Genomic DNA, 25,215 nt, shown 5'->3' with positions numbered 1-25,215 from the left:
CTTCTTCCTCTCCCACTCCCCCTGCTTGTGTTCCCTCTCTCGCTGGCCGTCTCTCTGTCAAATAAATAAATAAAATCTTAAAAAAAAAAAAAGAAAGAAAGGAATTGTTTGCAAATCCTGGGAATTGTTTTCTAAAGAAATCTTTGCCAAATTGACCACCAGGTGGAAAAGAAAAATGGTTTTAAGGTGTCGCTGTTATTTCTGTCTGTTTTTATTTTGATGAGGGTGGTCACTTTTCATATATTTTTTTAGTTCTTGGTGTTTTGTGAGTTACCTGCTCATGTCCACTACCTGTCTTAGAGGGAGGCTCCTTTTTTCTTGGGTGAGACCCGGACCTAGGAAGTGACTGCCGGGCAATAGCACAGCTGCTCTGAGATCACCTGCACAGCCACCTCTGTCTCAACCCAGCTGGCTCAGACTCAGGTTTACAGGTCAAAGAACAGCCAGCAGCACAGGATTTTGGTGGGTGGGCCTGCAAATAATGCAGCTGACGCAGAATCTGCAGGATTAAGGGGGTGTGAGGAGGGCAGGGGCTGCTGTATCGGGTCATCTGCACGGTCCCGCCCTCAGATTCAATAGCTGACAACTGAACCTAGATCAGAAAGAAAAACAGCCAAAGCAAACAAGTTTTGGTAATACCCCTCTTCTGTAGCTCATGTTTTCTCTCAATAGAAACCTGAGGGGGAAAACAAACCAGAGGACCCACGTCTACTTAGGAAGCCTTACCCTCCTAGGCAGTCAGGATCCAATAAACTGTAGAAAAATTCACAAAAAGCTACACCAATCAGGCATAGTTATGACTTTCATTTAATACTCAACAACTTTTATTCATTTTTTTTCCCTTAAGTATAAAACTATTGTGTTTGTGGGATGCCTGAGTGGCTCAGTGGGTTAAGCGTCTGACTTTCGCTTAGGTCATGATCCCAGGGTCGTGGGATCGAATTCCGCATCAGGCTCCTTGCTCAGTGGGGAGCCGCTACCCCTACTTGTGCTTTCTCTCTCTCTGACAAATAAATAAATAAAATCTTTTTAAAAAGCTACCGTGGGGGGCGCCTGGGTGGCTCAGTCGTTAAGCGTCTGCCATTGGCACAGGGCGTGATCCCGGTGTTCTGGGATTGAGCTCCACATCAGGCTCCTCCGCTGGAAGCGTGCTTCTTCCTCTCCCACTCCCCTTGCTTGTGTTCCCTCTCTCGCTGGCTGTCTCTATCTCTGTCAAATAAATAAATAAAATCTTAAAAAAAAAAAAAAACTACTGTGCTTGCCATAGAAAAGTTTTTTTTTAATTGTGGTAAAAAACATAATATTAAATTTACCATCTTAGTTATTTTCAAGTGTACAGCTTCGTGGTATGAACTACATTCACACTACATGCAACAGATGTCTAGAACTTTTTCATCCTGCAAAACTAAAACTCCGTGCTGTTAAACACTAATTCTCTCACCCCTTTCACCAGCCCTCTGCAACTACCTTTCTACTGTCGACCTTCCCACTTTCTTATAGAAAAGTATTTTTAAAATAGTTTCACCACCCAGAGATAACTTGTTACCCATTTTGTCCACATTTAACATTTTGAAATATTCATATTTTTTCTAGGTGTACATCCAATAGGCCTTATGTAACAGAGTTTTGCATTCTGTGAGTCTCATTTTATATCATACCATGAACATTTTGCTAAGACTGTAAAAAGTTTTGTAAACTTGCTTTACAACAATCGCCTAAAATCCTGGGTCCATCATTTTTATATCCCTGTTTCCCAAAACCTTCCTTTCTCTACCCACGCAGACTGGCATCACAGTTCACGCTGACTGGGCACCTGACCCATACCAAGCACCGTCTGACACACTCTACCTCAATCGACCCATTATCCTCACATCAATACTAGGAGTAGGGCCTATTTTATGCCCACTTTGCAGATAAAAATGAGGCCACACAGTAGCAAGCAGGTGATATGGAATTCCAGTGTGGCCATGTGCCTCCACACCTGACCACACAGGTCTTCCTCTCTTCAAGGACAAAGTGAGTTGAGAACTATAGTCTTTTCTTCCCTAAGTAGAAAACAACAACAACAACAAAAAAAAAAAAAAAATAGAGGAAAAAATAGAAAATGAACAGAGGCCCAGGTAGAGACAATTTTAGGAAAATAATGAATTAGCTATGTGGATTAAGCATTGACTATTCACCTGCCTTTTATTGCTTATTGCTTTATTCGTTCCTTTGTATCTTTCCACCCCGAACCATGATCCATGATCACTCATCTGCTGGGTACAGAAGAAGGCTTATGTTTTAATTCCCCTAGTGGACAGAGGGCTCCCTGAAGAAGCACAAGACAGGGAGCATTCCTTCTGCTTTTCCACATCCTCCTTCAAGTCTGGCACGGCGCTTTCTATGAGCTATGCTCAATACTTGCCGCCAGTTGGCAATAAAGAGTACATAAACCAGAGTACCTGGTAAAAGGAGTAGTAAATGAGGAGAAACTAGTCTTTGTGTCATTATGGAAGGTGGAGTGAGGAATTTAGGAGGGATGAGGTAGCTATGCTGGACTTGGATCATTTATAATGCCATTTATACATTTATAGAGAGAGCTTTGGGGTTTGTTCCCACATTCATTATCTCATGCAGTATTTACTAATTTACAATTATTTCCCTCCCCAAACCTGTAAGGTAGACAGAAAGAAGGCTGTCAGAAGAGAGGTGAGCCTGGAGGGAGCTTTTGACATTTTAAACTTTTTTTTTTAGAATAGTTTTAGAGGTACAGAAAAGTTGTGAAGATAGTACAGAGAGTTTGGCATACCCTTCACCCAGCTTCCCCTGTTTTTAACATCCTATGTTACTGTGATACATTCGTCGTCATGAATAAGAAATAAACATTGGTCCATTAATATTAACTAAACTCCATATTTCATTTGGATTTCACAGGTTTTCCCACTAATGTCCTTCTTCTGTTCCAGGATCCCATATTACATTGAGTGGTCATGTCTCCTGAAATCTAATCTAATCTGTGACAGTTTCTCAGACTTTCCTTATTTTTCATGACCTTGGCACATAGAACGTTCCCCAATTTGGGTCTGTCTGATGTTTCTCTTAGGGTTAGAAGGGAAGACCAGTTGAACTATTATTAATGTTAAGGGCTCTAAAAGTTAACAGGAAATTAAACTGTCCTCTGTTTGCTGACTGAAATGCCTGCTGGCCATTTTTCTTCTATAATGCAGTGTGGCAAATAATGCCATCCCATTTTGTTTTGTTCTTTGCATAACCATTAAGCCATGCCCCACTAACTTGGTCATTTTTCTTTTATGAGAACCTGGTGTTCTTTCATTTGTGGATGGCTAGCACCTCAATCCAACTCCAATTCTTAGCATTCCTAGGAAGAGTGTCATTTGTACTTACCGAGAGCACCACTAAGTAAATAAGCACAGATTCTTGGGAAATAATGTGTGTTCTTCACATTCTGATGTTCAGAATAATCTAGAATTTAAACCATGCTCCAATCCCTCAGCCTTTCTCTAGACCACAATTACTAATTTTTTTGTAATAATATATTACTTGTTTTCAAAAATTGAAACATAATTCATATACCACAAAAGTCATCCAAGCATACAATTCACTGGTTTTTAGTACCTTCACTGGGTTGTACAAATCATCACCACTATTTCATTCCAGAACATTGCCATCACTCCAGAAAGAAACCCCATGCCTATTAGCAGTTCCTGCCCGCTTCTCATCCCCTCCCCACAACTGCTACCCCTGCCTGGCAACCAGTAATCTACTTTTTTATCCCTATTTTGGATATTTCCTACAAATAGAATCATACACTATGTGGGGTTCAAGAACCCTTTTTGGAAGTCAGAAGCTGACCACAGGTTCTTTCTCTGCTCTAACAGTCCTAGTCTCCCCTGTGAAATGGTCCCTCTGAGTGAATGGCAGAGAAAAGTCACAAACAAAGGAAAAAGAAAAGCACTCTAATGCCCCTGCAAAATAATATTTAATGATTCATTATACTAAGTTTATTTATTTTTGTGACACCAGTGGCCACTTCTTGAGACGACCATAAAGATAACACCTTTGTCTGATGTTCTCTTTCGAAATGAGTCCTCTGGATTAGAAAACAATTTTCTTATAAAATTACACATATGCATAACATACAACCCTAAGAAAAGACATCCTGTGACTAGGAAAAGAAATACAAACTTATGTTCACATAAAAACCTGAATGTGAATGTTTATAGTGACTTTATTCATAATTGTCAAAAACTGGGAACAGCCTAAACATCCTTCAGTTCGTGAATGAATAAACAAATTGTGGTATGTTCACATAGGGGAAGGCTACTCAGCAAAAACATGGGAATTTACTACCAATACACACACATCAACATCAGTCAATCTCAAATGCATTAGGCTAAGTGAAGGAAGCCAGACTCAAAAGGCTATATACAGTGTGAATTCATTTACAGGATATTCTGGAAAAGACAGGATTATAGAGATAGAGAACAGATCAGGGATTTCCCAGAGGCTGGCAATGGGGGACAGGACGGCTGCTCGTGGGAATTTTGGAGGATAAAGGAACTGTTCTATATGTTGATTGTGGTCCTGGCTGTGCGACTCTCAGCATTTGACAAAGACTGCAGAACTCTACATCAAAAAGAGTGCAACTTATTGTTTATATATTGTGCCTCAATCTTTTAAGAAGGAAGAATAATAGGCTACCTATAAACAAACGAACGAACGAACGAACCAAACCAAAAATACCTGTGCTGAGAAGGGTGCCACTAAATCTTGGTCCCATAGCTTGTCCTTCAAAGTAATTTTGCAGAAACAGGTATCACCTGGAGAGTGGTTCGTAGCTTCTTTCAGAAAGTGGAAGTGTCTTTTGTGAACAAAACGTATTTTTTTCACATTGTGGCTGGAGTACTGGTAGTCGAATATACTATAATATGGATCATCTCAACTTCCGTGTTTATTTATTACTAGACTTCGACCACAGTCTTCTTTTTCTCCTCCCACTTCTTTGCCTGCAGGATGTGCTGTACGGAGTCATGCACTTTGTATTAATATATTAGAAATCTACAAATCTGTTGTGTGCTTGTTACACGGTTGGATATTTATAATCAAAACCTTTACTAGGGTATTGAATGTATTTAGTCTTACTAGAAAATAAACAAAAACAAAACCCTATCCAATATCAGGAGGACATGGGCTTGGAATGGTTTTACCACGGAGAGTCTCCTAATTGGAATACATGTGCAGGCAGCACGGAACAGACGTGAGTTGGAGGATACAAAACCCTTGTCCTCACTGCCATGGCACTGTAACTAAAAAACCTCCATGGAATTGCTAGCCCCTGATGCCTATTCTCCACGTTCCACAGCTAGAGAGATCTCAGACTTTACACGCCTCCTCCAAACCTTTGGATGGCTTCTCATTGTACTTGGAAGAAAATCCAAACTTTTCATAAGTCCCCACATTCCCTGGCCCCTACCAATCACCTGGACATCACATCCTACCACACACCCCTCATACTCCTCGCTTGACCACACTGGACTTTTGGGTCCTTGAATGAGCCAAACTCATCTCTACTTGAAGACCATTGACCCAGACAGATTTGGATCACAGTTCTGCCCCTTCCTAACTAACTACTTAAACTGGCAAATTACTTAGTCCCGTGCCTCAATTTCCTCATTGGTAAATATGAGAAGAAGAATAATACCAATGTCATAGGGTGGTGGTGATATCTGGGAAATTAACATACATGAAGCAATTTAAACAAAGTTGGACACGTATATGTTCAATAAATATTAGCTATTATTATTTCTGGTTCGGGAAGCTCTTGTTTTTTGCACCCTTTGTTCCTATAATCCAGAACTGTTTGCATGCATGAGCATGGCTACTGGGCAAAATATCTTACAGAGAAACTGTGTCCAAACAAGTCAGTTATTTCTTGGTAAACAGAGTGGTTTCAAGTACACTAATAACAGTGTTCTGGTATAACTTTTTCCTTGGGGATAATATTACATATACAGAAAAGTTGTAAAGGTAGTACAGAGATTTTCTGTATACTTTTTACCCAGATTCTACTAACGTTAATAGAACCACAGTATAATTACAGAAACTAAGATATTAATATTGGTTCAGCACCTACCTAGACTACGGTTTTCATTCATACTTCACCACTTTCTCCACTAATGTCTTATTTCTGTTCAAAGAGCCCATCCAGGATACCACATCGTATCTACCACTAATAATATTTTAAATGATGATTTTGTTAAATAATCTGGCCTTTGACTACTAAAATACGTGAATGTAAAGATACAGGGGTATATTTAAATTGCAAACTTATACCATATGTAAGTTGTAAACCTTCCCAAGTTCTCTGTCATCCTCCCTGCCTCATTTTTTTCCTTATCGCTGATTACATCTAACATGCTCTCACATTAGATCAGATCTGAGATTCCATCGATGAAAACGCGTATCATCGTTTTACATACAAAAGAAAAAAATGCCAGCAATTACAATTGCAAAATGCCATCAGTTGTAAGATGTGTCTCAATTTCTGAGATATTAACACATGAAAAAGTGTGTGTCTTAAATCTATAAAACATGGTATGCGTTTTACAGGTTCTATTTATTGTTTATTTGCTTCATTAGAATGATGATTCCACGACAGCAGGATTTTTGTCTGTTTCCCACTCAACATAACTCTGGTCTCTAGCATACAGTGCTCAAAGAATATCTGTTAAATGAACAAATGAATACTAATATAATACCAGCTAATATTTACTGAGCACTTGTGTCAGGCACCATTCCAAGCTCTTTACTTGTATTAACTCCACTGACTGCATTGGATATTTTATCAGAAAAGGAATTTATCCTAAATAAGCGATAACCCAGACAATAATACTTTTCAATATCTAGCCTATCCAGAACATAAAATTAAGCAACTGAAAGAAAAAAAGAGATTATTTAAATATCTTCTTTAACAATGAACTGAAAATTAAAAAATAAAAATTTTATGCATTAACAAATATTTATCAAGCATCTCTCTATTTTTGGCACTTTTGCAAGTTCTAAATACTTTACAAATGTTAACTCCTTGAATTCTCACAACAACAGGAGGCAGGTACTATTACAAGGCACAGAACCCAGGCACAGAAAGGTTAAGGAACTCGCCAAAGGTCACACAGCGACTGAATGGCAGAGTCAAAACTTAGGCCAAGGCAGCCTTCTCTAGCATTAGCATTCTTACCCACCAGGCTATCCTGCCTCATAGCCACTAAAACATCCTACCCTGTGTTCATGGTACTTAAGTGACAGTTAAAAAAATCAATAAGACAATAAAAATCATTAACTTTTGTGACGAAAGTGACCTCCTTAGCCCCTGGTTAATTAGGCCATTCAGTTTGCTGGCCAATTATCAAATGACAAAAGGAAGGCAGAGCCAATCTGCTCTGGTTGGCTATTGTTCTACTGACATTTGTTGAGTGCCCTTGATGTGACAAGCACTGTGATAGGCACTGGGGACAGATAAATAGAAAGACTCGTAGACAGATGATCGCCACCATGGAAGCCTGTAGAAGATTCAGGATGCCCCCAAGAGGAGCAGAGAAGGTTTTGTTGACCCTTGTGTTGAAACTTGCAGGAGGAGTCAGTTTGCCAAGCAGCTGAGCAAAGGAAGTCTGGACTCACTGCCCTGCAAACCTCCTGCCCCCCAGACCCGAGGCCAGGTGGATTCCTTCCCCATTCTTTACAAACTGATTTTCAGTCCCCCAGAACACGAGAGCAGCTCTGGTTCCCTGTCTCTGCCAGAGCAAATATTGAGAAATGTCTGGCTCGATGACTTCAGTGTTGCACCTTATTGCGTGTGCCACAGAACAGATCCATTCCCCCACACCCGGCCGCCCAAATGAGAATCATGTGGCTGAGGCAGAGAAAAGCCCCAGTATATCAGAGTGGGGAACAAAGTAGGGCTGCCGAGGAATGCAGCTAGAGAGAAAAGAACAGAAAGAGAGTGGCCAGAGATTGATCCTGCTAAGTGCACACCAGGGCACAGGGAGTGCAGAGATGGTGATGTAATATTGCCTGACGTCAGATCAATAATCCGTAACTACAAGGCATATGAATGCTAACTGTTCTGGGGTCTCCCAGGAACCCATCTCCTTTCTTAAAAAAATAAGTAAAATAATAGCTACGAGCACACAAACGAAGATACATCAGCATTTTCTCAAGAGATTTTATACATGACCAATCTATCAAAGCGACCAATAAATTTGCTTACAAAAGTTACAGATTTTTATCGCCCTACAGATTTTTTTAACTACGATTAAGTTCTCACTTAGATGTCAGTGAGCCCTAACATGAAAATTATTAACTGCAATGCCTATGTGTCTTGTGAATATACGATCAATGTGTTCTTGGCTTGTGCTTTTGCCAAAGTGTAGACTCTGGGTAAGTGTATATATCTCTAGTTCTTTTTATGTTTGTGCATTTCTGAGGGCAGGGCCCTATTTGTTTAACTTGTTTTATAGAGTTCTAGCTCCATGCACAAGGGAACACTTCATTCAATTTAACCAAGAGGCGATGCTTATTTCCAAGGGGTTAAAAATAAGAGCACATTCATTCACACATCTTAATTTTTGAAAACTCATCAAACAAATATAATTTACAAGTGTCAAATAAATCAGATCACAGCATGCATCCTAACTACTAAAATGACAGGGCGCCTGGGGGGCTCCGTCAGTGAAGCGTCTGCCTTTGCCTCATGTCATGATCCCAGGGTCCTGGGATCGACCTCCATGTCTGGCTCCCCGCTCAGCAGGGAGCCTGCCTCTCCACCCTGTTCATGTTCTCTCACTATCTCTGTCGTGCTGTTTCTCTCTCAAATAAATATTTTTTAAAATAATAATAATAATAACGGCAATTTGGGCAAACTCCTATATTTTGGCTTGTTAGCACTGAATGACAGTTCTCACCTGGGGACAATGACGGGTCAGAAGAAGACTGCAGCACACCAGTAGAGCTTCCAATTGTCCCACTCCATGCATCTTCAAGTCATGTCTATCAATGATTGTTCCCTCTCTTTTAAAACAAAACAAAAAAAAGATTATTTTTTTCATGGTTGTGCTCTCCCTCCTGTGCAAAATATGGGAGGATTCAGGTGCAGAGGTATACAAGAGAAACAAAACTAACACTTACATAGAACTTTTTTTTAAAGATTTAATTATTTATTTTAGAGAGCGAGAGAGTGGGGGGAGGGGCAGAGGGAGAGGGAGAGAGGGAATCCCAAGCACGTTCTGCCCCAACATGGGGCTCCATCTCACAACCCTTAAATCACGACCTGAGCCAAAATCAAGAGTCAGATGCTCAACCGACTGAGCCACCAAGGTGCCCCTACGTAGAACTTATGTGTCGGTCTGAATTCTAGGTGATTCATACGTATTAACTCATTTAATTCTTACAACTACCCTATGAGTTCAGTTCTGTTCTTAGGCTCACTTACAACGGAGAAAAACTTTTCATGTCATTGAAGGAAACTTAGGTCCAGAAAGATTAAATATCTTGCTCAAGTTTACAAATCTATCAGGTGGTTGATCTGGGATTCAAATCCAGGAGATTATTTAAAAATAAAAATCTTAAAAAAAAACTCACTTTATCAGATGTGTTAATGTAGATGTCATGTGCATTTTGGTAACATGACAGTTAATAGAGCCTCCCTCCTGAAAGCTTGGGGACCTCTAATGATACTCAAGCTATTTCTCCAACTTTGTTTGGGGTCATACTGAATCTGCAGATCAACTTGGGAAGAAATGATAATCTGACACTATTGACTCTTCCTATCCATGAACATGAAATCTCTCTCCATTTCTTTGATATTTTTCATCTAAGTTTTGTAGTTTCCCTTATATATATCTTGTACCTATTTTGTAGATTAATGCCTATTTCATTTTTTTTTGCAGTACTAATATAAATGGTATTATGTTTTTTAATTTCAAATTTCACTTGCTCATTGCTGGTATATAGAGGAAAGTGGTTGATAACCATGTCTTAACCCTGTATCTTGAAACCTTCCCATAATTGCTTATTTGTTCCAGGAGCTTTTTGGGTTGATTTTTTTTTTTCTATGTAAATGATCATGTCATGTTAACAAAGACAGTTTTCTTTCTTTCTTCCACATCTGTATACCTTTTATTTCCTTTCCTTGTCTTATTGCATTAGCTAGAATTCCAAATATGACATTGAAAAGCAGGGATGAGAGGGAACATCCTTGCCTTGTTTCCACTTGTGTGGGAAAGCTTGAGTTTCTCACCATTAAGTATGATGTGAGCTATACATTATTTTAGAGATACTCTTCATCAAGTTGAGAAAGCTCCCCTCTATTCCAGGTTTACCGAGAGTTTTTATAATGAATGGGTGCAGGAGTTTATCAAATTGTTTTTCTGCACCTATGGATATGATCATGTGGCTTTTCTTCATTAACCTGTTGATGTGATAGATTACATTAATTAATTTTCAAATGTTGAACCAGCCTTGCATACCTGAGATAAATCCCATTTGGTCATGGTGTATAATTCTTTTTATACATTGTTGGATTCAATTGGCTAATATTTTGTTCAGAATTTCTACATCTGGGTTCATGAGAAATATTGGTCTGTAGTTTGGCAGGTTTTGGTATTAAAGTAATGCTGGACTCACAGAATGGGTTAGGAAGTAGACCCTCTGGCTATATGTTCTGAGAGAGATTATAGAGAACTGATGTACTTTACTTCCTTAAATATTTGGTAGAATTCACCAGTGAACCGATGTGGGCTTGGTACTTTCTGTTTCGGAAGGTTATATACTGTTGAGTCAATGTCTTCAGGAGCTATAGGCCCATTAAGATCATCTATCTCTTATTGTGTGAGTCTTGGCAGATTGTGTCTTTCAAGGAATTGGTCCATTTCACCTAGGTTATCAAATTTGTGAACAGAGATTTGCTCATAGTAGTCCTTTATTACCTTTTTAACATCCATGGAATATGCAATGATATCCCATCTTGAATTCCTGATAGTAGTAATTTGTGTCACCTTTTTTCTTAATTATCCTGGCCAGAGTTAGATCAATCTTTTCAAAGAACCAGCTTTCAGTTTTGTGGATTTTCTCTATTCTCTCCTGTTTTATATTTCATTGAATTCTTTTTAAAAAATATTTATTTATTTATTTGAGAGAGAGTAAGTGAGAGAGAGTGAGCATGAGCAGGGAGAGAGGCAGAGGGGGAAAGAGAGAGAAGGAGGCTTCCCACTGAGTAGGGAGCACAACACGGGGTTCGATCCTGGGGCTCCAGGACCATGACCTGAGCCAAAGGCAGATGCTTAACCAACTGAGCCACCCAGGTGCCCCTATTTCATTGATTTCTGCTCTAATTTTTATTATTTCTTTTCTTCTGCTTACTTTAGATTTGCTCTTCCATTCCTAGTTTATTCTAGAGTAGAAATTCAGATAAATGGTTTTAGATTGATCTCTCTTGGTGAATGTTCCATGTGAGCATGAGAGGAACATGCACCCTGCACATTGGTTGGATGAAGTAGTTTACAGATGTCTATTATATTCCTAATCTTCTTCTTTGTACATAAGCATAAATACAATCTCTGTGTGTATATATCCATATGCATACAAACAATAAATACAATTTGCATAAGGTCCCTTGAATATACAGGTATAATTTGCATAGATATAATCTGATGGCATACTCTATGCATCAAATTTGTCACGTATTTTCGTATTTTACCTTAACCTGCATATTCGTGACTTTAATAATCCAAACTATTGACATACACTTGGAAAGCTTTACCTCTGCCTGAGTACTACCACTTATGGAAGTGAGGAAAAAGGAAGCCAGAATCACCAAAGAGACTCTAAGCCCTATGGAGAGCATTAATTTCCCCAGATTCTGTGACTTCTCGAGGTCATACTAGGGGGAGCAAACTAGTTTACTAGGGCCGTGGTACAAAGTACCCAAAACTGGGTAGCTTAAACAACAGAAATGTATTGTCTCAGAGTTCCAGAGGCCAGAAGTCCAAAATCAAGGTGTCCACAGGGTTGGTTCCCTCTGAGGGCTAGGTGGGAGAATCTGTTTCATGTGTCTCCCCAGCTCAGGGTGGTTTACTGGCAATCTTTGGCATCCCTTGACTTACAGTGCATCTCCTTGCTCTCTGCCTTCATCTTAATATGTGACTCTCCCTGTGCACCTGCCCATGTCCAAAATTCCCCTTTTAATAAGAATGTGAGTCATATTGAATCAGAGGCCCAACTGACTTCAGCAACTAATTACATCTGCAACGACTCTATTTCCAAATAAAGTCACATTCTGTGGTACTGGGGAGTTAGGACTTCAACATATGAACTTTGAGGGAACATAATTCAACCCAGAACATGGAGCAGATAGGAGTGCTGGTGTGACAAAATGGAAAGATAGAACAGAATTTGGGTTCCAGTCTTAGGCTGTTGACAACCTGTTGACCTTGAGCAAACTGGGCAAATAAGGAAGATCTTATAGATGATACCAAAGCTTCTCTTCTGGTCCTGTTGTTCTCAAAATAGCATTGCCGTGGGAAGACTTAAAACAATAAAGTTTTAAATTAGACGTTGGATTTGAAACAAGCCATCATCTCAAAAGAGAGACCTTTTGAGAGGAATGAAGAGGCCTAGTACACAAGGGGCAGGGTCCCTGGGACTGGTTTGCAAGAAGAGTTGCCCTCAACACACATGGTGTCACAGGACCATTGCCTTCAGGTGGTGACCATTTCCAGCCTTTTTGGAGTTGCAACACCCAACATGTTACAGTTGTTTATTTGATTTTGTGACACTGCCCGTTACTCTCCACCTCCCTGCAGCTTCCATCTCCCCCAGCCCCAGCCCAAAGGAACTGCCAAACATGGACTTACTTTTAAAAATTAATTAGGTCTTGCAACTTTTATCATACCCTAAGATAATTTTATCCCCTTTGTCAAGAATATAAATAAAAGCAGATGGCCACTGGGCACAGAAATGGATGGAGGAGAGAATACTTAGGACCACCCAAATGACCATTTTTGGGAGATTACCAATTATTATTTTTTTAATACCACCTTACACTATTTTAAAGCGCTTTCACAATAGCAAGTATATAAATTTGGATGTCAAAGTTACTGGAAAAAAATATAAAACATAAACGCTATTTGGAATAAGGGGTTATAGATTTGTGGCGATTTTTTTTATGGGTGATTTTAACTTCTTCTCTGCATTTTTCTCTATTCCAAACATATCTGGTATAGCAAGTGCTGCTAATAATCCAAAATAATCATATTGACTTTATTTATTTATTTTTAAAGATTTTATTTCTTTATTTGACAGAGAGAGAGCCCAAGCAGGGGGAGCAGCAGAGGCAGAGGGAGAAGCAGGTTCCCCACTGAGCAGGAAGCCCAACATGGGGCTCGATCCCAGGACCCCAGAATCATGACCTGAGCCAAAGGCAGACGCTTAATCAACTGAGCCACTCGGGTGCTCCAATAATATTGACTTCAAAAAATGAAGTTTATTCCTCTAGTGAACAAATGTTTATTGAGCACTTACTATATGCCAGGCATGGTCACAGCAGTGAAAAAACAACACTCCTGTGGGGCTTCCACTTTGGGGAGGGGTGAGTGATATTATTAGGCACAGATCATTTGTTCCTCTGTGTAAAAGTTTACTGTGAGCAGATTTTTGGGAGAAGGTGATATAAGGGGAGGGGGGGTAACATGTGCCCCCAAAGAAGGAAATGATGCTAAATGGAGAAGTCAAAAGGTGATGAGCAACACCCTTTGTCTGTGTCCAGATTTTACTGGAAACTGGCTCTTGAAGTCAGAGCTCCACCCTCCCTGGTCCCAGGCTGCCTCTTGTACTCAACTGCCTTCCCAGGGACATTGTGAAACCCGAGCTGGGAATCACCCACACCTGGGTGCTACTGGTCAAGGTGGCGCTAAGAACAGGACAGGGCATTCTGCTGACGTCAGTGTGCAGAAAGCCAAAGGGCCCACACTTATCAGCTGAGGCAGGTGCTGTTCCTGGGCAGGCCAGTGGGTTCTCTCTGAGTCACCTCTGAAGGCAACATGCTGGAATTTAGTGAGATGAAAAGATTGAAGGCACCTGTTTTTGGTCATTGCACATGTGTTATTACTGATGTCCTAAGATTCTGAGAACTGCTAGTGTTTGCTAGCTCCCCACAGACTTTTTCACTGAACACTACAGTGGGAACAAGGATGCTCAGAGGGCCCAGGGCACTACCAAGTGCACGAAGCCCTAGAGCGGCCCAGAACAGAGACAGATAATTACCCAGGACTTTGGTTTGCTAGGGCCATGTTTCAGTCATGGACCACCAGAATGGCCCTTCGAGAGAACAAAGTGGTAAGACACATCAAGATACAAAAATATCCATATTCCCTGACCCCAGAAATCCCACTCCCAAGAATTTATCCTAAAAAAGTAAATTATTTCATCACTAGCTATAATATTGTAACACTGAAAACATCCTAAGTGCCACGATTGGGGAACAGCTAAATAAACTGAGATAACATCAGTCATTTAATGAATGCACAGTATAATAACTAGTAAATCACAACTGTAAAGGTATATATCCCATCATAGAAAAGTGTCTGTATTAGTTTGCTAGTGCTGCTATAACAAAGTGCCCCAAACTGGGTGGTTTAAACAACAGAAATGTATTGTCTCACATTTCTGGAAGCTATAAGTCCAAGATCACAGTGTTAGTAGGATTGGCTCCTTCTAAGGGCTGTGAGGGAAGAGTCTGCTCCAGGCTCCTCTCCTGGGCTTGCCAATGGCTGTCCTCTCCCTGTCTCTTCACACTGTCTTCCCTCTATACATGTCTATCTCTGTCTTCAAATGTCGCTTTTTTTATAAGGACACCAGTCATATTGGATTAGGGGCCCACTCTAATGACATCATTTAACTTGATTACCTCTGTAAAGACTTCACCTCCAAATAAGGTCACAGTCTGAGGTACCAGACGTTAGGACTTCCATATATCTTTTTTATTCCTCCCCGGAAAGATCTAACAGTGTTTTAGGACATAATGCTAAGAAAATGGTAACAACAGCAAACTCTCACTTGGCATTTTCTATGTCTCAGGTTGTTATAAACTCATTCAATCCTTACAACACTCTTATGAGGTATTAGTACCCTCATGTTGCAAATAAGGAAACTGAGGCTTAGCAACGTTATTTTCTCAAGGTCACATAGCTAGTAAGTGGTGGAATCAGGCTTTGAACCCAGGCAATTTGGCTCCACAGACCAAACACTTAATCTCCTCATCATACTGTGAAATGGTATGTGTTATATTTACAACAGTATTAAAATATGTAAATATATATATATATAACAAAGTTTTAATAGAATATGCAAAAATGAAAGTAGTTTGTAATTATGAGAGAGATTGTTTTTTAAGATGTTACATTACTTTTACAATTAATACATACACAAGCATTTACAGACTTTTCCTTAAAACAAAGAATGCTTTGAAAATGTTTCCGCAATCTGAGAAAATTCTTAAGGATACCATACATCAAAAGATTAGTGATGGGGCACCTGGGTGGCTCGGTCAGTTGAGCATCTGCCCTTGGTTCAGGTTGTGATCCCAGGGTCCTGGGATCAAGCCCTGCATCAGGCTCCCTGTTCGGCGGGGAACCTGCTTCTCCCTCTGCCTGCCACTCCCCCTGCTTGTGCTCCCTCTCTCTCTCAAATAAATAAATAAAATCTTTAAAAAAAAAAAGACTAGTGATAACAACCATCGGGGATAGTCAGCCTTCACAATGGCCCTAGTGATCCTTCTCTTCTGGTGGTCATGCCTTCGCATGGTCCTTCCACATGCAATAAGGGCTGATCTGCGTGACTGAAGATTCCACTGACGAGGTAATAGCATGTGACTTCCAAGGCAGAGGTAAAAAAAAAAAACACAAAAAAAAACATTGTAGCTTCCACTTTGGTCTCTTGGATCTCTTGCTCTGGGAAAAGCCAGCTGCCATGTCTTGATACCCAAGCAGTCCTATGGACAGTCCCACTGAAGAGGAACTGAGGACTCCCCCAACAGCGGCAGCAGCGTTAACCTCTCCACGATGTGAGTGGATAACCTTTGGAGCAGACCCCCGGCACCATCAAAGCCTAGATAACTGTAGCCCGAACCAAACTCTTGGGTGTAACCTCAAGGGAGACTCACAAACCACCCAGCGAAAGCACTCCTGAATCTCTGTCCCACAGTGCCCCCCTCCAAGATGTCCACATCCTACTCCCTGGAAACTGTGACTATGTCGCCTCATGTAGCAAAAACAACTTTGCAGATAGGATTACGAATCTTAAAATAGAGAAATTATCCTGGGTTATCTGGGTGGGCCTAGTCCCTGGAGCCTGAACTCTATCCTGCCTGGGCTCTAAACCTCTTTTTTTTTTTTTTTTGGCAAAGGGGGGGTAGCGTGGAGTTCTAAACCTTTCGCAACCTTTTGAAATGGTGGCTACTGTAGGACGGGTGATTCTTAATTATGCAGGTGGACAGCTTACACCTACATCCCCTAGTCTCTGAGGACTTAGCCTGCCCTTGATAATTTCCTTTCCTCTAGAGAAATGGGTGCTTGTGGATGACGTATGGAAACTATTTTTTGTTCTATATTGTAGCGTATTAAAAAAAATTATTCAACACTTGGAAATGAGGCAAGAGATAACTGTGTGTCTTCAATGTTCTAAGAAGCATTGTGGGGCAGGCCCACCCCAAAAGTACTGATTCTCTAAGGGTAGTGTCCTTTTGTTTGACTTATCACTGGCTCTTGATCTGGGCTCAGGTTCTGTAAACCTGGATGCTCTTTCCAATTGGTCGATTGCAAATGCTCTTTGGAAACGAAAGATTGAAGGGATTTCCTGTCTAGGAGAAAGAATAACTTCAAAGTTTATAGCTTATGGTCCGGTAGGTTGGTGGACCAACTGTTCCCATTTGCCCGGGGATGGAGGGACTTCCCAGGACAAAGAACTTTTAGTGCTAAAACCAGGACTGTCCTGGGCAAACCGGGGCTATTGCTTATCTGACCTGCAACACATTAGCCAGTTTGCGAGCTGACGTGACCATCTTCTTTTGGTGTGTTGTCTATCATTGGCTGGAAATACTTTGGTCTCTCCCATAGACCTCTGAACCAGTTTTCTCATACTGCTGTTCTGTCATTAGTAATAAACAATCCAAACAAAGAAAGCTAAATAAATTTAAAAAGGGCTAAATAAATCTTTGACACACACTTCATAATTTGTGTAAGAGTCATGCTTGTTAGGGGCACCTGGCTGGCTCCATCAGTGGAGCCTGCAACTCTTGATCTCAGGGATACAGGTTCAAGCCCCACCCAGGGTGTAGAGATTACTTAAAAATAAAACGTAAGGGTGATCTCTCTCGTTCTCTCTCAAATAAATAAATAATCTTTTAAAAATTAAATAAATAAAGATTAAACTTAAAAAAAAGTTATTTATTTTTCTTAAAGATTTTATTTATTTGACAGAGAGAGAGACAGCCAGTGAGAGAGGGAACACAAGCAGGGGGAGTGGGAGAGGAAGAAGCAGACTTCCCGCTGAGCAGGGAGCCCGATGCGGGGCTCAATCCCAGGACTCTGGGATCACGCCCTGAGCCGAAGGCAGATGCTTAACGACTGAGCCACCCAGGCGCCCCAAAGTTATGGTTTTTAACCATTTTAAACGAGCACTTCGAGAAGAGAAGAGGTTTCTTTGGTGAGGGGACGTGGAGTGATACTGCCAGAGGAGCAGGCTCTGGGGAGGCTGCTGGAGAGGCTGTTTCTCTTTTTCAACCCTTTATGAATCCCCTCTCTCTGGAGCCTACAGATATGCTTAAGTCTCTTCCTTCTAGAAAAATAGTCTCCCCTTCCTCCCTGCAATGGTCCTGCCTCCTACTCTTCTCACCCAAGGGTATGGTCTGGCTCCTTCCTAGCAAGGAGGAATCATCATCCTCTCATGTATCTAGTTAAGGTCACGTTTACAGTCCAGACAACTGATAGTTTCCAATCTTGGATTAATTACTTCTCTGTAATAAAAAGTGTAGTAAAAAAATTATAGCACTAATATCTGATAGTCATTGGGACCTGATGTTCTTTGAGTGTTTGTTTTTCGTTGAGCATTCGACATTCCCCATGCTCTCAGCCACCTGGCCATTTACAGATCACCGCTCCTTCTTGGTCAATGGAACTAAATACCTCCTTACTATCCCTCAAGTCCACGCCTTGTCGCCCCCAGTGCCAAGGCCTCAACTTGAGCCAGGTCTCCTTCCAAAACATTCTGCAATGTTATTTCTATCGTTTCCAGGATTAAAAGCCATCTCTGGTGGCTCTGCATGACCTGTAGTCATAAACCTAGCACGCACCCCAATATACAAATATGACTGACCCTTGAACATGGGTCTGAACTGTGCAGGTCCACTTACATGTGGACTTTTTCAATAAATACAGTACCTTACTGCAAATGTATTTTCTCTTCCTTATGACTTCCTTAATAACAGTTTCTTTTCTCTAGCTTACTTTACTGTAAGAATACAGAATGCAATATGCATAACAAACAAAACATGAGTTGACCCTTATGTTACCATTAAGGCTTCCAGTCAACAGTAGGCTGTTAGTAGTTAAGTGCTGGGGGAGTCAAAAGTTATATGCAGATTTTCAACTGGGCAGGGGCTTGGTATTCCTAACCCCCACATCACTCAAGGGCCAACTGTATTTATTTGTAAATTTATTTATTTATAAATTTATTTATTTTTAAGTCTACTAATTTATATTTTTATAAATTTATGTATAAACTTATTTATAAATTATATCTGTACACCACTGTACTAACATGTTACTTATATTATAAACCAGGTAGAGAAAGAAATGCCCAGAAAGATAACACGTACACATTTAAGTGCGAATGTTTTCCTACCCTGCAGCAGAGGGTGTATGCCCTTGCTTGGAGCCCACAGACCCGCAGCAGGAAGTCCAAGTCCATATGGCTGACTTTCAAGGCTGGTCATGATCTGCTCCCTGCCCATCTCTGTCTCTCTTCCCTTTACTTCCTCCCTTGTTCTTAGTGCTGGTCCAAGAGGAAGGACTGGAATCTGAAGCTTCCCAAACCTGCCTGCTTTCTATTTGCTGCCCCCACTTTGTTTGGAATGCTGTCCCCTGCCTTTGCTCCCCAAGCCCCAAATCCTTTTGTCTTATTTATTCCTAAAAGCACTCCTTCCTCTGGGAAGCTGTTTTTTGGTTGCTTCTGCCTCCCTCCTTACCCCATGTACACCCATGCACAGCTTTTCCTTTGCAATAGCATACAGTATTTCCCTCTGCCTCTTAGAGCTGTGCGCCTTCAAAGACAGTCCCGGGGCACCTGGGTGGCTCTGCCGGTTAAAGGACCAACTCTTGATTTCAGCTCAGGTCATGGTCTCAGGGTGGTGAGATCAAGCCCTGGGCAGGGCTCCACGCTCAGTGGGTGGGTCTGCTTGGAATTCTTTCCCTCTGCCCTTCTCCCTGCTCGAGAGCGCTCTCTCTCTCTCACTCTCTCAAATAAAAAAATAAATCTTAGAAAAGAAAAGGTCTCCCTTAGGAGTCCACAGTGCCTGATAAACAGTAACAGTGACAGTAATAACAGCTAATCCTTTTATAGTATTAATATAACCAACCACTGCTTCAAAGTGTTTTACACATATTTACTTGATTTAGTCCTAGGAGATGCGTACAATCATCCCTATTCTGCAAACAAGGACACTTGGGCATAGAGAAGTTGAGAAACTTCCTAAAGTCACTTACATACTATGCAAAGTTCAGGGAACATTAAAGTGAGCCGAACTGTGTGCTTCACACAGTGATGAAAGAAACAGTCACCCAGGCCCAGGTGAGGGGTGGGGGGGAACCGCTCTGGCTGAGAAGAGGAGATGGCGCAGATGCCCCAGCCTGAGCCTGTGCTGCCCCCTGCTGGCCAGCTCTGCCCTTGCTGCAGACTTAACCTGGTCACAAGTCCCCTCTACCACCTGAGCTTAAGCCTGGAGTCTGGCGACCAGCACAGGATATGCTCAGAGGAAGAGGGAGCCAGGAGATCATGCAGGGAATATGCAGGTATTACACTTTGATCTACACACCTGAAGGACTGTGTCCCTGACAGGGATGGCTGGATGAAACCACTCAGAGTTAAGAACAGAACTGGGAAAGTAAACCCTCTGCCCCCAAAAGCCAGAATGTACCCAAAACCAACAGAAATGTTTATTTTTTAAGAAAAAAAAATTAGGTGAGTATTTGGATTAGTCTCACATTAGGCTCTCCTTTGGGATGGAAAATTGAGTGCTAATTTATATTAATAGATTAGTTCTCAAACAGGATGCCTCACAGAACTATTAGAAAATGCAGATGCACAGGCTTCACTGGGCCTGCTAAGTCCGAAGAGGCAGTGTATACTATTTCTCCTCAGGGCTTGCCTCTCGCTACGTTCTCCCAAACCCACAAATCTCTAAGATGGTTTGGCATCCCGCTTTCCCAGTTTAAGTGACAGCAATGCCCTTCCATTTGGGCTTCCGCAGAAAACTACATTATTTTACAACTCTAAATTGTAATCGATGGCCATGCAAAAAAAAAAAAAAAAAAGTTTTGCCTATAGACATGCAATTTCTATCTTGTCTGGTAAAGGTTCAACTGATTTTCCTCTCCCTCGTTGCAAGCAATCAGTTTTGTCTCCTTTGTATACTCATGTCATTATTCCTGACATGTCCTGGGTATATTCTTCAGATTTTCTTTTGAACCAGCTATAACACCTGCCTGATTCCCTCAGTGATTACTGAGTTCAATAAAATGTTTAGCATGTGTCCGTTTTATAGCTTAAAGAGAGTGGTGAGCTTACCTTTTCGGAAAATTTCTCCTTAACACACCAATGGCATCTGCTACTGGTGTTCCTTGCTTTGGTTGAACATTCGGGGGTTTCCTCAGAAAAGGGCTCCTGCCTTCTAACCTTCTACCATATGTGTAATGTCTGTTCAAGAGTTCCTGGAAGAAGGTGGAATAACCAGATTTTACACTTCTAACCAAGGCAACAGAGAGGTCGGAGCATTGGTTCCTAATCTTTTCTACAAAAATGATAACAACATACACTAAACTAAAATTAGATAAATCCATCAAATTTTCACTGGGCTCTAACTCAGCTACCTTATTTACTCCTCCCTTACTTGTGTAGTTGATTGATTCATCAAAAATTAAACATATTTGAAAACTGTTTTATTTTTAATGCATCTTATGTCATCTCGTACCTTATGCAAGATGTGATGGAAGATGTAAGATCCCTGTCATCCTTCTCAGAACACAGATTCATCTACAAAAACGAATGTTATTTATCCAACGGTTAGTTATCGAGCTCCTTCTATGTGTTATGCATGATGGCAAAAACATCAACCAGGGAGTTGACAGGCTAGAGAGAGAGAGAGACAATATAAATAAATGTAAATTTTTCAAATATTGGGACCAACAGATAAATTGCATGTTTTGAACCAAAACTGCAATAAATTTTGCAATTCAAAAAATTTCCCTACTCAGAAAAAGGAGGGGCCAAGATGAGCTAGAGTCATGGAAGGTACAATAGTTATCTTTTGCTGAGTAACAAATCCAATCCCCACCCCCCACTCCCCACCCCTGCCAATTTAGAGGCATAAGACAACCATTTACTATGCTCATGGATTCTGTGGGTCAGGAATTTGGAAAGGCCCAGTGGAGATGGCTTGTCTCTCCTTCACAAGAGTGAAGGATTTCCTTCCTGAGCAGGAAATCCAAAGGCTGGAGGTGATTCAAAGGCTAGGGTTGGAATCACTGAGCGTTCATTCACCAACCTCTGGCAGCTGACATCGGCTGTGAGCTGGGACCTCAACTGGGGCTAACAGCCAGAACACCCACACGTGGCTTTTTCATGTAGCCTGGGATTCCTCACATTACTGTGACTGGGGTCCAAGAGGGAGCATTCTCAGAGAGCCAGCGGGAAGCTGCATGGTCTTTTATGACAGGCCCTAGAAGCCATTTTGTAACCACATTCTATTCAGGGCTAGCTTCACAGGATATGACCTCTGCAGTCACCCAGGACCCCACGCTTAGAACAGCCCTATACTTGGTTTAACACTCTGCTGTCACCATCTTGAATTCCTAATATTTACACAAAGGACCCCACATTTTTATTTTGCACTGGGCCCCATAATTTAAAAAATTATGTAGCCAGCCCTGAATCTTTTTGTCCAGGCAATCCTAAAGGCCTGCCCAGGCTTCCAGCATAGGGACAGAGACTCTCCATCTTGATGGGGCAGTGGCAAGGATCTGGAAGAGTATGTAGGACTGGAAATATTGTTGTGACCTTTTTTAGAAAAGCCAATCTGCCATAAACCATTTGTGGAGAAGTTAAGGCATTACCTGGACTTTGGAAAGACTTTCCTTCACAGCCTCCCACAAAATATATCCAGGTCCTCCTTGTTCCACAAAGCATCCTAAAGAGACTAAAAAAGCAATATGTATCTGTCCATCTTTCCGTGCAGCAAATCCTGACTGAGCGCAGAATGGGGAGCATTTACAGATGACTCTCAGAGACCCTGCCCTCCATGGACTCGGTGTTCAGAGTGAAGGAGTCTGTGAAGGGAGAAGAGAAGAGAAAGCAAAGGGTGAAGCACTGTTAAAAAAGAGAAAACAATGGGGCGCCTGGTTGGCTCAGTCAGTTAAGTGTCTGCCTTCAGCTCAGGTCATGATCCCAGAGTCCTGGGATCAAGACCTGTGTCGGGCTTCCTGCTCAGTGGGAAGCCTGCTTCTCCCTCTCCCTCTGCAGCTCTCTCTGCTTGTGTGCACGCACTCTCTCTCTCTCTGTCAAATAAATAAATAAAATCTTAAATTAAAAAAATAAATAAAATCTTAAATTAAAAAAAAAAGGAGTCATTTGTCCCCCCACCCCCAACAGCAAACCAATAAGTAGTGGATCAAGGTAGATACAAAACGAAACAAAATCAAGGGAAACAAAAAGGTGAGGTGGTAAGGGCATTGGTCTATTCAAAAAGAGGGTTCCAGGGGCCCAGAGGGAAGGCCTGAGAGAGGCAGCACTTTGCCACCTCACTAGCCATCCTGTGTCTACTTGTTCGCCAGGCCTCCTGGATGGTCACAGCTGTCCCAGGCTCAGAACAGGGTGCTGCTCACATAAATATTTGTTGGAAGCCCTAGGATTTGGCCCACAGTGCTTCTGCAGGATGACGTCTGGCAGGCAGACCTGGTGTTTTCACCCTCCTGGGTTTCCTCCTACCTCCCTCACCACGTCTTAATCCTTTCAGAGTTAGCTCTAAAGGTTAGCTTTCTCTGGGGCTCTGCCCAAGGTATTCCTCGGCATTCTAACTTCTTCCCTCCTTAGGTGAGTACCTTTATTCCCACAGAGCAACATCGTGCCCCGCCCCGACTCATTCATCTATCCCTTTGCAACTGGATGTCTACACTTGGATAAATCATAGCCACCTCAAATTTAGCATGTCCAAAATGGAACTCTCCACTTTTCCCCACACCCCGTTTCCTCCAGTCTTCCCACTTCAGTAAGTGGTTGCCTCCACCACCCTCACTCCCTCACACCCAATCCATCCATTAAGTTCTTCCTCCAACCACAACCCGGATCCACCCACTTATCACCAACAACTGAGCCACTATCTCCCCTTACTCAGGTTGCTTTGGCAACTTCCTAATTTATCTCCTGCCTCTACCCTTGGCTCCTTGTCATTCACCCTCTACACAAAAGCCAGAGTGGTTTTTTCAAACCATGAATCAGGGGTGCCTGGGTGGCTCAGTCAGTTAACTGTCGACTCTTGATTTTGGCTCAGGTCATGATCTCAGGGTCATGAGATCAAGCCCTTCCGGGCTTCATGCTGGGTGTGAAGCCTGCTTAAGATTCTCTCCCTCTCCCTCTGCACCTCCCCTGCCCCCCCCCAAATAAATAAATAATAAAACCGTAAATCAGAGCAACTCGCTCTCTTGCTCAAAACCCTTCAATGGTTTCCCACTACTTTCAGAATGAAAACAACTCTTCACTGTGGAGACCCTACACCACCTGCCTGCTCCACCTCTCAGCCTCATCCCATCCCCACTCATTCCCCTGAAACTTTTTGTCTCAGCTTTCTGCATTACCTAGCTTCTCTTTCAGGAACATTCTCTCAGCTATCCCCAAAGCTGTCTTCCAGGACTCAACTCAAAGGTCTCTTCTCAGATCTGCAGAAAGAAACCTGCCTTCCTTGAATGAACCATGAGAGACTATGGACTCTGGGAAACAAACTGAGGGCTTCAGAGGGGATGAGGGTGGGGGAATGGGATAGGCTGGTGATGGATATTAAGGAGGGCACGTATTGCATGGTGCACTGGGTGTTATACGCAAGTAATGAATCATGGAACTTTACATCAAAAACTAGGGATGTACTGTATGGGGACTAACATAATATAATAAAAAATATTATTAAAAAAAAAAGAAAAGAAACCTGCCTTCCTGGTTAAATTTTAGACATTGTCTCTTTTCTTGGTTTAGCGCCATTTCTCTTTCCCCACACACACTAGAAGGGAAGCGCCACGCAATGAGAGTTCGCCACTGTATCTCCAGGGCCTGCTAGGGTAGGTGCTCACGTATATTTCTCTAAAGGATTAATTAACAGACGGCAGTTTTATATGTTTTTAAATATCCTTACTTGGCAAAAGGAAAAGCTGCCTATTCTGTGTGGTTAGTCATTAAAAAAGACGTTTATAAGCCGAGGACTGTTGCAGATGAACTGGCCTCAAGCCCCCTGAACAAACAGTTGTAAGGATAGCGGGAGACGGAGGAAGAAAGAACGGGCCAGCGGAGGTGGAGACGGCTGGGTGCTGGAGGGCCAGGAAAAATGGGTGAGTGACTGGATGGGCACGCGACAGGAATGCACACCCAAGGGGCTAGTAAAGTCCAGAGCTCGCTTCCCTATGCCACCCACCTTCCGGGGTCACTGAGAGGACGCTCCAGGGAAGATGAGGCGCGGCGGGCGCACGGCTGTCCGCTCCGCCGGGTACAGAGCAGCGAACCACCCGCTTCCGCAGCCCCCAGCCCCACACACTCTGCCCGCGCGCCTGCACGCAGACCACGCACAGCCGCGCCCCCTGCCGGCGCGTGCGCTCAGGTGAGCGCTCTCCGAGCCCGTCGCGCGGCTAG

At 42.0% G+C, this 25,215-nt stretch overlaps 1 long non-coding RNA gene across 1 annotated transcript; it reads right to left on the bottom strand.

Moving 5' to 3' along the window:
- Positions 1-4,301: 4,301 nt before the first annotated feature.
- Positions 4,302-25,127, bottom strand: LOC123000802 (uncharacterized). The gene is made up of 6 exons (XR_006409059.3): positions 25,001-25,127; positions 22,440-22,652; positions 21,299-21,456; positions 20,896-21,038; positions 8,964-9,069; positions 4,302-5,021 (listed from the first exon to the last, which is right to left on the bottom strand). It is a non-coding gene; the product is annotated as an uncharacterized LOC123000802 (long non-coding RNA).
- Positions 25,128-25,215: the final 88 nt, after the last annotated feature.

This window comes from Ursus arctos, unplaced genomic scaffold, assembly GCF_023065955.2.
Source record: "Ursus arctos isolate Adak ecotype North America unplaced genomic scaffold, UrsArc2.0 scaffold_19, whole genome shotgun sequence".
Taxonomy (NCBI): domain Eukaryota; kingdom Metazoa; phylum Chordata; class Mammalia; order Carnivora; family Ursidae; genus Ursus; species Ursus arctos.
Note: the sequence above shows the minus strand (reverse complement) of the source record. Positions and strands in the feature narration are given on the sequence as shown.